This window comes from Talpa europaea (genome assembly GCF_964194135.1).
Source record: "Talpa europaea genome assembly, chromosome: 2".
Classification (NCBI taxonomy): Eukaryota; Metazoa; Chordata; class Mammalia; order Eulipotyphla; family Talpidae; genus Talpa; species Talpa europaea.
In genome coordinates, this window is record NC_140068.1 from 17,507,139 (window position 1) to 17,523,155 (window position 16,017).

Genomic DNA, 16,017 nt, shown 5'->3' on the forward strand with positions numbered 1-16,017 from the left:
TTCTCACCAGAAAATGAATTAATTGCTGCCTTGATCTTGGAATTCCAAGACTCTGGAGATGTGAGGAGTAACTTAAATTGTTTCAGCCACCAATCTGTGATATTTTGTTGTAGCAGCTGAGTAGACTAAGGCAGAACCTATTTCTTTTCTTCAGTGAAGCTCTAACTAGTCTAGAAGTAATAGGATGACAGCACATATGATCATTGCCCTATATGGGATCCCTGAATTCACTTTTCAACTTCAGACATGCCAGTGGTAGTGATGACCTGTTCATGGTATTCAACATTGAGATTGTTGTAGCATAACTCTATGGAATAATTCTTATTTCAGCATAATTGGCCAATGAAACATTAACTGCCTCAAGAAGATTCACTGTGAGGAACACAAACCTTTCATTTTGCCTTTCAAAGGTCTTAACAGTTTGTTCATATTGCAACTGTAGCATAAGTTATTAAAATTGTAGCAACTACATAACAACTCTATCAAGGCAAAGTAGTCAGGTAAATTACAGAGAAGCAAACTAAGAGAAGAAGAGAAGAAAGCTCAACAGTTCCAGACTTCCTGTTCAAAAGTCTGGTCAGAAAGTGTCCATACCAAGTAAAGTTGGCAAGTTACTCGGGACAAGTGTCCTCTGAAAATATTTCAATTGTTGAGTTAGTGCAGTATTCTCTATCCAACTTTTAATTTTAGACCTGAGAAAATATGGAGAGAATTTGCCAGGATTTTTTGAAGAAGTAGGGAAAGAATGACCAAAGAGCTGGAAAATAAAGCAAGAAAACGGAGAAATCAGAATCAGTTTTTCAGAAAATTTGGGTGATGCTGAAATGTTTTTACTTTTACTAAGACTTATTTTTGGCAAGGTGCTGGACAATCTGTTTCTTATTTTACCTGAATAAATAAAATTGAATTGTTGAAGTTGAAGGAATTCAGATTTGATCAAAGAGGATCTTACTAGAAGTGGTAATAGCAACACATAAGATAAAGGTAGGGGCACCTGAGTCTCCAAAATGTTTTGTTTTTATTTGTTTTCTAGAGTATATTATGGTCTCAGCTTAGATTATCTGGCCTGGAGAACTAGAGCAACTGTGAAGGTCTGGAGAAATCAGTCACAGTGACTATTTGTCAAACATAGAAATAGCTCCTGTCAATGCTCAGTAGACAGATCACAACTATTTTCTCACCTATCCCTTGAATTGCATTTTTGTTGAGATTTTCAAGAAATGTTAGTTAATAGATATAAAGGCCTAACTTCTCTTTTCAATTGATGGAGAAATAAATTGAATTCACTTTAGTGCTAAATAATGCAAAGGGTGGTTAATAAGTCTCTGTGAGGATACCTCACACAGATCGATGACTGAACTTTGGTCTGCAAGCATTTAGCCAAAGTCTGCCCAGAGACAGAAGACTAAAATAAATGACCTCTGCCATTTATACTGGCCTCATGACTCCATAATATATGTTGGTTTAGAACACAAACAATAGATGATAATTTTCTTATTCTCAATAGGGAATGCATTCTCAATAGAAATAGAGTTTTCTATAACATTGGGTTTTAAGAAATGTTCCCCTCTCAGCTCTTTTCATCCTAACAAAATAACAAAAACTTTATGTAAGAGGAAAGGTAAAAGAAAGTAGAGATTTTGAAGTTTATAATATCTAAGTCTATGCAATTCATTTTATTTTTAAAAAATATTTATTTATTTATGCATTCAAGAGCTGGGGTACAGGCCAGAGATGCGGGAGGTGAGAGGATCCACCAGAGACAGAGTGGGGAACAGAACAGGCAGACTGACTGAAACACACTGCTGAGGGGAGCAGCAGGTGAGACAGGAGAGGTCTGCTGCGCTATGTGGGTTGCTCCCTGGCCAGCTAGGGATTGAACTTGTGCTGCAGAGGCTGCGCATTGCTTCATAGTGAGGTGCTTAACCCCTTGCGCCCCCAGGGAGGCCCTGCAATTCATTTTAAAGAAAGCTTTCTAATTAATTTACTTCTCTATTGTGCTACCTTTGTCATGTGTCCAATTGGCTAGTGTGAAGTCTAGTTTATATATTCCCTTTGTTGTAGGTTTGCAGCTACTGAACCAAAGGACATGGTGAGGGCATTGAGAGAGCAAAAGGGAGGCAGCAGCCATGTACCTGGGAGTCACTCAGGTACTGACTCACTTTGTCAAGTTGACACAGCATCTGAGTATGCATCTTATGCATCTTTCCCTGCATCTTTCTTCATCTTTGGGACTCCTAGGCCACCTCCCAGGAAGTGAGGTCCTGGCATTTACACCCACATCACTTATACCAGAGGTGACGAGAACTGTTGGGGGCCAGTGCATCCTCGTGCTCCTCAGGTGCATGAGTTCAGCCCTTCTGCTTTATAGCCATATATCCTTCCTGACTTTCTGCCCTTTAGACTTCCAGCAACAGCATCACATGTGAAGACAATGACATTGTAAAAACTGCTTAACCCATTCCCACAATTGTAAAATCCCTTAAAATGTACACGCACAATTCACCTAATAGTTTTACTTCTTCACGTGAACCCTGGCTAGCACGTTGGACAAAACTCTTCCAAGAGGTTTAGCTACCAGGTGCACATTAATGCAAATAGGAAATGCCCCCACCAAGATTAGACATGTGCAGTTGGTAGAGTCCCAGATCCTTCTATAATCAAATCGCTTCCTTAAACTTCACTGGAGCCAGACCAAAAGAGATAAGCTGATTCAGAAATCTAGTTCACTGCATTCAGGTCAGTTGGTACTAGCCTTTCACTATTGATAAAGAAATGCTCCCATCTCATACATACGGAAAATAGAAGTTCAAACGCTTAAATAAACCTGGGCCGCTGGCTGTGTTAGAAGGCAGTAGAAGGTTGAGATTTTATGATACCCATATGGTTCCAGTTAGAGTGAATGGATGGAGGAAAGCTGTGATGACTATCAGCCTGACTTCCTGGACTCAGATGGAAGGAAGTCACATACATGGAGCATGCTAGATACTTGCTGACTTTATTTTCCACTATAGGGAGGAATGCCTTTGCACAGAATGTTTAACAGAAAAGCAAACATAGTAATATCACATTCAAGTCAGTGTGTGTGACATGTGCACATGTATACACACATCATCGTAGCTAATTTTCTGCACAGTTCAGTTGAATTAACTCAACTAGTCATCAGCACAACCTGTGATCAGGTGATACTATTACAGCTATTTTTCAGAGAAGAAAGCAAGGGACAGTGGGATTAAGTGACTTGACATTGTTGCACAGAGGTACATGGTGCAGCTGAAGCTTGGTAACCAAATCTGTCTAGTTCCAGGACTTCGGCATTTATGAGCTCACTATGCTCTATTGCTAGCAAGGGTATAATATATGGGGTATGTCAGATGTGAACCAGACAGTCACAGTTGTTAATAATCTGCTAAAAATTGCTTTTAATGCCATCTTTCTTCTCTCTCTCTCATATGTTCCAGCAAAATTTTACTCTTCCTATAATTTAGCATTTCTTTATTATTCTAGAAAATAGAAACCTAAAGCAATTCAGGTAATCAGGCTAATAACAAGTTATCTCTAAATTTCTAAAATTGCCCAATCCTTTCTTTTCTTTGCATATTTATTAGTGCCATCAAGCTTCCTGGGGTGCCTCAATTTATTCCACCCTCACCTGCTCTTTGTTGCTGTAATCTCAGAAATCCAACCCATTTCTTGAGACTAGGAATATACTTTATTCATCTCTGCACACCTCATGATTTTTGAAACAGTACATTGCACACAAAAGACTAGCTGATTTTATTATTTTACTTTTTAAATAATTTCTTTGGGTATAATTTACATAAATCAATTTAAGTAAACAATTGGATGATATTTGACAAATATATGCATATATTCAATACCCAGTGAAGGACATTTCCATCAAACACTAACTAACAAAGGGTGGAGGGGCTTCATGAAAAATTGGTGGTGAAGACAAATACATCAATGGCATCATTTAGAATTGTTAGTGGGTAGTGATGGAAAAAAAATCCAACTAATTTTTTGGTAAAGTTTATTATTTTAAAATTTCTACAGACATGATATTCTCTCTATTGTTTATAAGCAGGGTAGATCACACACAACACCTTCCCTTGGAACACCTCCACCTCCACCTTGACTTTGCTCTGCAGCTCATCCCACCATCTTGGATTCAGGGAACCATCTGTCTTCTTTCTGCTTTAGTAGAATATATGTTTCTATCTTAAAACTGCATGTGAATGAAACCACATAGATATATTCTTTAGTATCTGGTTTCTTTTTGTTCAGCGTTATGGTTTTGAGATTCCCACACACTCTTGTGGGTATTTGTAATTCATTCCTTTTTGTTGCTGAGTAATATTACATTGTATGAAAACATCACAAATTTTTAAATATTCTATGGTTCGTTGGTACTTTGGGTTATTTTCAATTTTGGCTACTGAAAATAAAACTTCCATGAATAACTTATACAAGTCATGGTGCAGACAGTTCTTGACAGTACATATCTAACTTTATGAGAAAGTGCAAGTGGTTTATATTCTAAATGGTTTCTAGTTTTACTTCCTCAGGAAGGTGTCAACTTCCAATTGTTTTATATCATCATGAACATTTGGTGTTCACTCTTAAATGTGGGGGCATTCTAGGGAATACAAAGTGGTATTTCATTGTGATTTTACTTATCTGATGATTAATGATGTAGCTTACATTTTTACCTGCTTACTGGCCATTCATTTGTCTTTTGTAGTGACATCTATTCCACTATTTTGTAAATTTTGGAAGTTGGATTGTGTTCCTCCTTATTATTGCATCTAAGTATTCTTATGTACTTGGGGTATGGTTCTTTTGCATTCCTATGTATATTGTAAATATTGTATCCTACTGGATGATTTGGTTATACATTTTCTTTTTTTTTTTAAGATTTATTTTTCAAGAACTGGGGTACAGGCCAGAGACACAGGAGGGTGAGAGGATTCACCAGAGACAGAGCTGGGAGCAGAATAGGCAGACAGATTAAAAACACTGCTGAGGGGAGCAGCGGGCAAGACAGGAGAGGTCTGCCACACCATGTGGGTATCTCCCTAGCTGACCGGGAATAGAACCAGTGCTATGGAGGCTGTGGACAGCTTCACAGCACTGTGTTCAACCGGCTGTACCACCAGGGAGGCCCTGGTTATACATTTTCTTAATGCTATCTCTCAAAAAGCAGAAATTGTCAGTTTGGTGAAGTCAGTGTTCTAATTTTTTACTTCATACTTACTGCTTTTTACAATTCTTCTAAGAAATGTTTGTCTAACCAATGTTGAAGATTTTTCACCTAGGTTTTCATCTTGGAGTTTTATAACTTTAATGTTCCTGTTCAGGTCTGTGACATATTCGCAATGCTTTTTGGGTATGTATGTAGTCACAGCAGAGGTTTATTTTTGTTTTATAAATTTCAGCAATATTTATTGAAAATCCAATCTTTAACTCCTTTGAGTTACCTTGGCACCTTTATTAAAAATCAGTTGACATGTGTGTGGATCTATTTAAAGACTTCCTTTGAACTATATTCTATTTTATGACAATTCTATGCCATCTTGACTCATGTAGATTTTTAATAAGCCTTAAAGTCTATTACTGTACACTTTCTAATTTAGAGTTTTCATTTCAAAATTGTTTTGTACATCTGATGTCCTTTGCAACTCCACATAAAATTTCAAATTAGCCTGGCAATTTATACCAAAACAAACCATTCGGATTCTGATTGTGTTGCATCTATAACACAGTTTGAGGAGAAATGGCACCTGAACAACATTAAGTCATTCTTTCGTAAGTATAGAGTATCTGTCCATTCATCTAGGTCTTTGATTTCTATAGTCAATATTTACATTTACTAGCACAGATCTTGCACATTTTTTTTTAGTTTTTTAATCTATGCATTTTATGGGTTTTGGTGCTATCATGTTTAGAGCTTTTAATTTTAATTTCCAATTATTCATTGATAGTATCTAGAAATGGATTTCATTTGTAGATATTGATCTTATAACCTGTGACCTTGCTGAATTCACTTACTAGCTCTAGGAATTTTTTGATGATTCTATGAAAATTTTTATTGATTAATTCATCAGTGAATAGAGGCATTTTATTTCTTCGGCAATTTCCATAATTTTAATTTCTTTTTTACTTCTTTTACTGGCAATAGTCCCTAGAATGATGCTGTAGTTTTTTCATAGATGCCTTTTTTTCCAATTAAGGAAATTCCCTTTTTAGGAATAAATGTCCAATTTTGACAAATACATTTTCTTCTTCAATTGAAACAAGTATATAGATTTTATTTTCCAGGGTGTTGATATGATATGGTGAATTGTGAATGGTGAATCAGTCTAACATTCCCGGTTGACCATGGCTTATTTTAAAAATATATTTTTGGACTAGATTAATAGGTATAGAATTTTTGGATATGTATATACTAGGATACTGGTTTGTATTTTACTTTTTTTGTAATGCCTTGGTCTGGCCTTGGTATATGGATAATAATGTTAGCCTCATAAAATGAATTGAGAAACTCATGGTTTTCTGTTTTCTGGAAAGTTTTAGTAGAATTGACTTTTAGCAAAATTTCAAACATTTTATCCAAATTCCTTTACCAACTTTTGTGTTTTCTAGCACCTCTTCCAACTGGGCTCTTTCCCAAGTAAGTGCTTGCTTATACCTATCACTCCTTGGGGTGCCTGTCTTCCTTAGCTTTTAGGTTAGTTGGTAACTCTGTGACCTCAGTTCTGTGATGACTTCAAGAAAAGTTATGATTATTTAGATTAACTGGATTTTTCTTTTTTTAGATGGGATCACTTCTTCCTAGCTTTCTGTATCTTAAATGGAAGCACTTAGTCAATACCATTTACATTTAATATAATTAATAAAATGCTTGGGTTTTTATCTAACTTTTTGCTATTTGTTTTCCACATGTTTTATCTAGCCTTTTTTTTTCCCATTTCTACTTCTTCATCGGGTTACTTAAATATTATTTAGTACTCCATTTTATCTCTACTATTGAATTATTTAGCATTAAACTTTTTTTTAAAGATTTATTTATTTATTTATACAAGCACTGGGTACAGTCAGAAGCGTGGGAGAGTGAGAGAATTCACCAGAGCCAGAGCGGGGAGCAGAGCAGGCAGAAGGACCAAAGTACACTGCTGAGGGGAGCAGCGGGCAGCAGGAGAGGTCTGCGTGCCATGTGGGACCCTCCTCTGGTGGCCAGGGAGCAGCCGGAGATGGAACCGGTGCTGCAGAGGCTGTGGGCAGTTTCGCAACCCAGCGCTCAACTGCTGCGCCACCGGGGAGGCCCTTAGCATTCCATTTTATCTCTACTATACTTTATTTTTTTCTAAAGTGGATGATGAGGGGGTCTCCCTGGTGGTGGAAGGGTTTAACCATCAGCAATATGAAGCAATCTGTAGAGCCGACCCATATGACACAGCAGATCTCTCCTGTTTTGACTGCAGCTCCTTCAGCAGTGTATTTCAATCAATCTGCCTGTTCTGTTCCCCACTCGGTCTCTGGTGAATCCTTTCACATTCTCCCACCCTGAACCTCTGGCCTGTACCCTAGTTCTTGTATGTATAAATAAATAAATCTTTTAAAAAATAAAGTGGATGATGAGAAGTTTAGAATATGCATGATTAGCACAGTTAACCTTCAAATCATCTCTTACTACTTTATGTATAATGTAAAAGTCTCATAAGATTATAACTTGTGTTTCTTCTGTCATTCTTTGTGATTTTATTGTCCTGCACTGATAGCCTATGTGTGTTAACTAACCACCCATTGCATTGCTACTATTTTGCTATTAGATAATTACTATTTTGCTGTAGTCAATTACCTTTCAAATAAATGTAAAAACAATATCTAAATTCATACATTTATCTGCATATTTACCTTTTCTGTTTTTGTTTCCTATTTGTGGAACTGAGTTTCCATTTGGGATCATTTTCCTTTAGTTCAAAGAATTTTCTTTAATATTCTTATTATGCTGTCTCCAGATGACAACTTTTCTCAACTTTTCTTGTTTGAAAATTTCTCAATTTCACTCTGTTTTTAAAGGATATTTTCCACTCATTTCTACTCCTGGAATCGTAGGTTGACACCTTTTTTTTCTTCTAGCATTTAAAAAATGTTGTGTTATTTTCATCTGGCTTCCATTGTTTCTAATTATAATTCCGTTATCACTCTTGTTTTGTTCATTGTATATAGTGTGCTTTAATTCTTTGGATATTTTTATAATTTTTTCTTTGTCACTGATTTTCAGTAACTTGATTTTGAAAGAAATTGATATGGTTTTATGTTTATACTGCTTAAGATTAATTAAATTTCTTCATTCTGTAAGTTATGGTTCATAGGAGGAGTGTAGAGGATCCAAATGAGGGATCAGGAGAAAAAAAGTAATTATAATAGAATGAAAATCAAAATCAACAGGCAACTATAAACCAGACACATTCTGTGGTGGGGGAGAAGGGAGTAGGATCAAAACAGGGGTGAGAAGAGCACAAGGGACTATGGTGATGGTACAACGGGTGAGTTGGTGGTGGGAAATTCATGGGGACTATAATAGAGATGAGAAAGCATACATTGTACAAAACTGAAGAATGATGTAAAAAAACCTAAATAAATAAATAAATAAATAAAATTGTCCCCCAAAAGTCCAGACATTAAATTTTCAATTTTTATCTACCCTTCTGCCAACTCCTTATTTTCCATTTATTTTTCCAATATATTCCATTATATTGTTCTATAACTTACATAGGCTCAGCTTCTTTTCCTTCATTTTTTTTTAAACTCTCTTAATTTTAATAGTTTTTATTTCAATAACTCTAAGAAATGGTTTCTCAGTCCCAGCAATACTGATATTTTGGGTCTGATAATGATTTGCTATGGGGGAATCCCCTGGACATATTAGTCTACTTAGCACACCCATGGCCTCTGTCCACTACAAGCTAATAGCTTCCTTCCCCAAATTGTGACAGCAAAAATGTCTTTAGACATTGTCAAATGTCAGAAGATGGACAGATCTGCCCCTACTTGAGAACCACTCCTTGAAGATATCTGATCTTTTTGCTAAATCTCACGTCTATTATGCCATTATAGCAATATAGTAAGATATTTCAGTTCAGATATAAATTTTTCAGCCCTAGATGTTCTATTTGGTGTTTTTTTAGATTTTCATTATCACTTTTACATTTTCTTTTAAGTTCTTATTTATTATAATAAATAAATATAATAAATAAGACATATGTTATAATAAATTATAATAAATATAATAAATATAATTAAATAAATTATAATATATAAGACATATTTATTATAGCTCGTTGCAACTTTTTGCATTGATTCCATCTCTATTATTTCTGGGCATGTGCCTATCAGTTTATTTTTCTTGTGGTGCAGAGTCACATTTTTCATGGTGCCCCATATGTCCAGTGATTTTTGAGTAGATACTGCATATTGTGATGTCATATTGCAGAAAGTATTTTTTGGTTTGCTCCCTTTAATAGTAATATATTTTGTTTTGATATGCAATTAAGTTACTTGCATATAAGCTTCATTTCTTTGAGAGTTATTTCTGAACCTTAGGGTAAATTTTATTCTAAAATGAGTTTAACCCCTACTACTAAGACTTATACCACTTGAATCTCTCCTGAATATCCTGGGCTTTTAGAGAATTTTGGATAGATGGGCCTCAACGATCTCACAGTGTTGTGCAAGCTCTGGAAATGTTTCTGCTCAGAGTTCCCTGAGTTTGTTTTCTTTTTCAAGAAGTTAGATTTTGCCTAGCCTGTAAGTTTGCACAGAATGCATGTGTTCTTCAGGCAAAACTCAAGGTGATCTCATGCATATTTGGGGGACACTTTCTCAGTAAATCTTTGTCCTCCAGCACTTTACCCCACCCATTCCAGTCTCCTCATCGTCCCCGAACTCTGAATTTTTTATTCCCGTGTCATCAGGACTGCTGTTCTCTCTCCCTATGTTCTGATCTGGAAGGAAGGAAGCTTGGGCAATTGTAGGGCTCATACTATTTGCTTCTGTTGTTTCAGGGACCACAGTTCATGTTGCCTGTTGCCTAATACCTGCAAACAATTGTTTCATATATTCTACCCCATCACCCAGGGGTTTATAGGCAGAAGGTAATTCTGTTGAAAGTTGATTTTTGTAACTGGAAGTGAAGTCCAATAATTTTGTTATAAAGTAATTATAAATATAAGTCAATAGTCAAAAATAAGCCTGGATGTGGAGAATCAGTATAAAAAGCATTATATTATACATTTTAAAAAGCACTTTTCTTTTTGAATAATTTATTTATTTGTACAAGCACTGGGTACAGTCAGAAGCGCGGGAGGGTGAGAGAATCCACCAGATCCAGAGCGGGGAGCAGAGCAGGCAGAAGGACCGAAGTACACTGCTGAGGGGAGCAGTGGGCGGCAGGAGAGGTCTGTGCGCCATGTGGGACCCTCCTCCAGTGGCCGGGGAGCAGCTGGGGATCAAACCGGTACTGCAGAGGCTGCTGGCAGCTTCGCAACCCAGCGCTCAACCGCTGTGCCACCGGGGAGGCCCTAAAAAGCACTTTTTAATGCATGTGGCTGAGTTTTTATTTTTTAGGTTCTCAGCAGAATTGTGAACAGAAATGTTCATGTTTTTGCAATCTTTTCCTGGATATATAGCATCAAAGGGATGTAATATATGACTTTGCAAGGCACATCTGCGGATTATTGCTGATATTTCAACCATATCACTGAATTCCATTTCATGCTCAGATCACTGTGCATATATCCATAATGAAAATTTGCTGGTCTATATTTTTCTCTCAATCTAGGTTTCTCAAGGGACTGATAAAAAATGAAATAAACCCTATCAGCATTTTTACAACCCTTACGGCCAAAAACATTATACTTTTAAAGAAAATAGGAAGTGTTTTATAGAGGTCAGGGGGCCAGAAGAGATAGAGGTGCCCCCAGTCTTCTTATATCCCAGGGTACAAACATCTTGGATTAATTTTTGGATATCAGAAGCAGGTCCCTAGCATTGTGACCAAACTTACTGGTTACAATAGAAGGCTCTGAAAGCAAGTTATGTGTCTGTGAAAATCTGAACTGATTGTGACTCTCACTCCTACTTTGCATGAGAGTCTTTCTTGAAGGGAAAATCCTTTTCTATCATCTATGAACATTCAGTAGATACTCAATACATGCCTGATAAAAAAGTCATTGTGAAAAATAAATGCAGAATTTTGAATATTTCTCCCAGCTAGCCCCATCCCTTCTTCTCAAGTTGTGCTTTCTCCCTCAGAATAGAAATATGTATGGGAGAGTCATTTCCTAGGAAAATACCTAGAGTCAAGTGTGAACTTGATTCTTTATTTGATAAATGAGCATTTTTTAATATAATGGGGCCAGCGTCCTTTTTATTCCAAATTCAACTGCATATTCTATTACATGGACTACGAATAACAACCATAATGTGTCCTGTGCAGCATCTAGCACATTCATTCCTGCCCACCCTAGGTACATCAAATATGTATGTGCAAACAGCTTAGATGTATAAGGCAGAACCACTAGCTCTTCTGCCATTACTCAGGGCTGGGGGTGGGGAAACCGTCAGTTACAAAACACTTCAGAACTCATGGGAGATATCAATAAAATGAGACATTCCACACATAAAATATAATTATATAGCTCCCAGTAGTGTTGTCTTGAAAGACAATAACCCATTTAATATTTTGAAATGACTTGCCCAGACAACATTCTTTGGAACATCTTGTGCTTTTCTTGACCTTATTCTCTAAGGTCTTCCAGCTTAAAAAAAAAAAAAAAGCCTATATTTTTTGACTTTCCTGAGGGAAATAGCAAAGACCTCTCATAGATTTGCCCAGGATTTCAGATTGCTGATATCAAAAACTTAAAAAGACACAATGGAAGAAACGTGTTCTCCACTGGGTACTTCTCCTGAGCCCTTGTTTTCTTTTTCAATGTCATAAACAAAGCTTGGATATGGATCTAATTAGAATGGGCTATTTCTTAACCTATATTTTTTCCTTTGGGATTGTAGAAATGTACTATTACATCATTGCCATTGCTGTTGCTACTGTTGCTACTTTTAGTGTCATGACTAACAATGGCCGATTTTTACACACATGTTCCAGTTACTCACGTGTGTTCATGACTCATTTGAGAAATAGGAATTAGTAAATTAGAAATGTGTGGTAACACAGAACAAAATTTTAGCCAGAAGGCCTGGGTCAAACTTCCAGAATTAGTAGTTCTTTAACCCTAGAAGGCAGTTCTTTAAATTATTTAATCATGGTGTCTTCATTTATATAATGGGAAGAATATTACCTGCTTTACCTACTTCATAAATTAGTAATAAGATCAAATAAAATTATTATTTTTTAAAGGACCATCTCTTTTGTTTTGTTTTGTTTTTGTGTAGAAGAACTGGGGTACAAGCCAGAGATTGAGGGATGAGAGGATTCACCAGAAACAGAGTGAGGAGCAGAACAGATAGATTTACTAAAATACATTGTTAAGGGGAGCAACAGTGAGACAGGACAGGTCTGCTGCCCCATGTGAGTCACCTCCCTAGCTGGGGATCGAACTCAAGCCAAAGCAGTGACAACACTAAGGCTTAATCCCTAGGCCACAAGGGAGGCTTCCAAATAATATTCTATAGTGTGCATATAAATAAATGTATCTGTGTTCCCTGTCCTATTAGTTAAGTAGTAGTTTCACATTCTTCTAGGAATTTTGTACAATCAGTTTGTATATATGCAATGTCTTGTTAGTGAAGTTTACCAAGTGTTTTAAGACTATTAATGAGGAGGCTCACTGGTGGCACAAGGAGTTGGGTCACAGCATTATAGAGCTATCCACAGCCACTGCAGCATGAGTTTGATCCCCCTCCCCCACCCACAAAGAGCTCACCCACATGGTGTAGCAGACTTCTCCTGTCTCCCCTGCTGCTCCCCTCAGCAGTGTGAATCCTCTCAGCCCCCACGCCTCTGGCCTATACCCCAGTTCTTGTATGCATGTAAAAAGATTATTAATAATAAAAACAATACTAATAAAAAATAAAAACTGATAACTAAAAACCATTTACCTCCTATGTACTCCATGTAAATGTTATCTGATTTAACCCTCAAACCTGACCAGTTGTGGAAACTGATCATCAGAGATGACTTAGCCCCAGTCACACAGCCAGGAGCCCAGCAGGATTCAGATCTAGGTCTGATCGAGGGCAAATTTCATGTTCTGAACTGTCCTGTGTCCTACTCTATCTTCTAGGCTGATAGATTTGAAGTAGTCAGTAGGAAAACAAGGAAGAGAAATGAAAGGTTGGACTTAAAAGTAAATTAACATCTCACTAATAAAAACTTGCAAGAATAGGTAAGGTGGAAAGGATTTATTTCCCCAAATACAGAAGGGTTGATGTATAGTCTTACAAATCCATGATGTATCTGTCTGGTGTACAGTAATGGGGACTTTTCAGAGTCTACACCACTTAAGTAATAGCATTCACTATATTAAGGCAGACTTGGGGGAAAGATTTGATAGGTAAAAATGGCCTCACCTTTCCTTAAGATCCATACCAAGCAATAAGGCAGGCAGATCTTAAACACTCATCCTTTGCACTAGGGCAAAAGATCACAGGTTTTGGAGGAAGGTCAAAAGAATCATTGTCCCCAGGGTACAAGAGTACTGGAACTCTTCAAACAAACAAGTCAGCAATTAAAAATTTTGTCTTGGCAATAGCAAGTGTTGAAAATTGTAATACAGATTTAACCTTCGAAGCAACTACAGGATAGTAAAATAGCATAATGGCTGGCCTGAGTAAATAAGAACTTTTAGGTTCATGTGCAAGAAAAAGGTAATGAATTTTTCAATTGCTTTCCTTAAGAAATTAAGTGTGAAGTATGCAATTGCACATGCACCCATTTCTTGGCATGAGTTTTGGAATAATACTTGTAAAAATCTGACTTCATATTAGATTTCAAATTAATTTTTCCATGTAAATTTGCTTTTATGTGGAGGAAAATTTCCTTTTTCTTACTTGTACAAGTTGCAAAAGACTTTATTTTAATATGAGTTCCAAGGAGAATGGGAAAAGCCTCAAGAGGAAGGATTTGGCATGAACACTTTCTTAGAACTAATGTTGGTTTTCTCACCCGCTGGAAACAAGATTTAAGCATTTTGATTTCATTTGGTTATTAAAATCTTATTAGAAAATAGCACAAGGTGTTGTGCTGTAAGAATATATAGACTGTTACTTGAATTTTAAATTATAATAGTCTGATTCTAATACATATTCATTGAAAGTATATATTCCAAACATTAATATGTTTATACTTATGACATTTACTTTTTGTCTCTTTCTCTTTTGATAGATAAATAGATGGATATGTAATTATGTATATATACACATATACACACATATATTTTAAATATTTATTTCTATATCCCAATACATGTATACCAATATAATAATAATATAATAGTACCTGACAATGCATGTTCCACCATTTGTGATCACCGAGGTACCTGATTAGTATATATTTCTGCCTTAGCACAAGTGTTTAAGTAGGTAACATCATCTATTTTTTGAAAGTCACAGTCCTTCTTTTAGAGTTGTTACATATAAAGTGACTTCACAAATTAGAGGGATGGATGCTAACTTGTGCATATGATTTCAGCGGTACCACGATGCCTTTTCCTACTCAAAACAATTCCCTAACTCAGGTTTTTCAGAAACTGAAATTAAACTAATAGGTAGAATATTGTAATTCTCTAGGTAAAGCTGCTTAAAAACAAAGTTGCTTTGGAGAAGGAATAGCTCATTGATTTATCATGAACTTGCTATGAATTATTTATTTGTTAGAGGCTCTCTATTGCATCGGATGATTTGTAGATCCAAAAGATACTGTCAAGCGTATACAGAAAGGGATTTCCCATGAGCACACACACACTCATGCCACTGGTTCAATGAAGTTTGTCAGAATTCTGGCCCCGAGAAAAAAGGCTGAAAATGCTCACCAAACCGTGTAGCCATGGGATGACTTGAAATTACCAAGATCATCTGTTTTATTTCTTTCCAGATGGCATAAAGCAGGGATCACTGACTCAAGTATTTGAGAATGAATTCTGCAGGTGACGTTCATGTGCCAAACAAGTCTAATAGGCATTGACAAACTTGAGAATATTTTAGGCGAGAAGTTCCATTTCTTTAGATTTTAAAAAATAATTGAAATCACATCTTATAATATAAAATTTCTCAATTTAAAAATTTTGTCTTTGTATTTATATTAATTACATAGGTCATCAAGATGACATTGTCCCTTGACTTCAATGCATGTGTCTCTAAAGTATTATGTTCTAGGTCTTACTATGTAAATAAACAGTGAGAAAGGTTAGGAAATATGGTGTAGAGGGCTTTTTTACATTATTCATTCTTTCATTACCTATAAAGAAAGAAGCTACTGGTATTCTAAGCCTCAGTTCTATGCACTGAGTACATGGATTTTAACAAGACAAATATAGTGCCTTCATAATGTTTATTCTTTTGACAGAGATTGCTTAAAAATTTTTTTCAAACTTGTTCATTCTATCTGTTACAATATTTCTGTCCAACTACTTATTCTTCAATTAAATTGAATTGATTTATTTTTGTCAATTGTTTACATAACTTTATAATTTTGGAACTACAAACACTAAAAACACTTGATCAATAAAGATTAGAAAGAAATGACGTGAAAAGGAATGAGTCATAGAATTTTTGAATGATATGAGAATTTGGTCACTCTTTTTTATATTTTTTTAGATTTTATTTTTATTTATGCATATAAGTACTGGGGTGTAAGGTAGTAATGTGGAGGGGGTGAGAGGATTCACCAGAGACAGACTGGGGAACAGAACAGGCAGACTGACGAAATACACTGCTGAGGGGAGCTGCGGGCAAGCCAGGAGAGGTCTGCTGTGCCATGTGAGTTACTCCCTG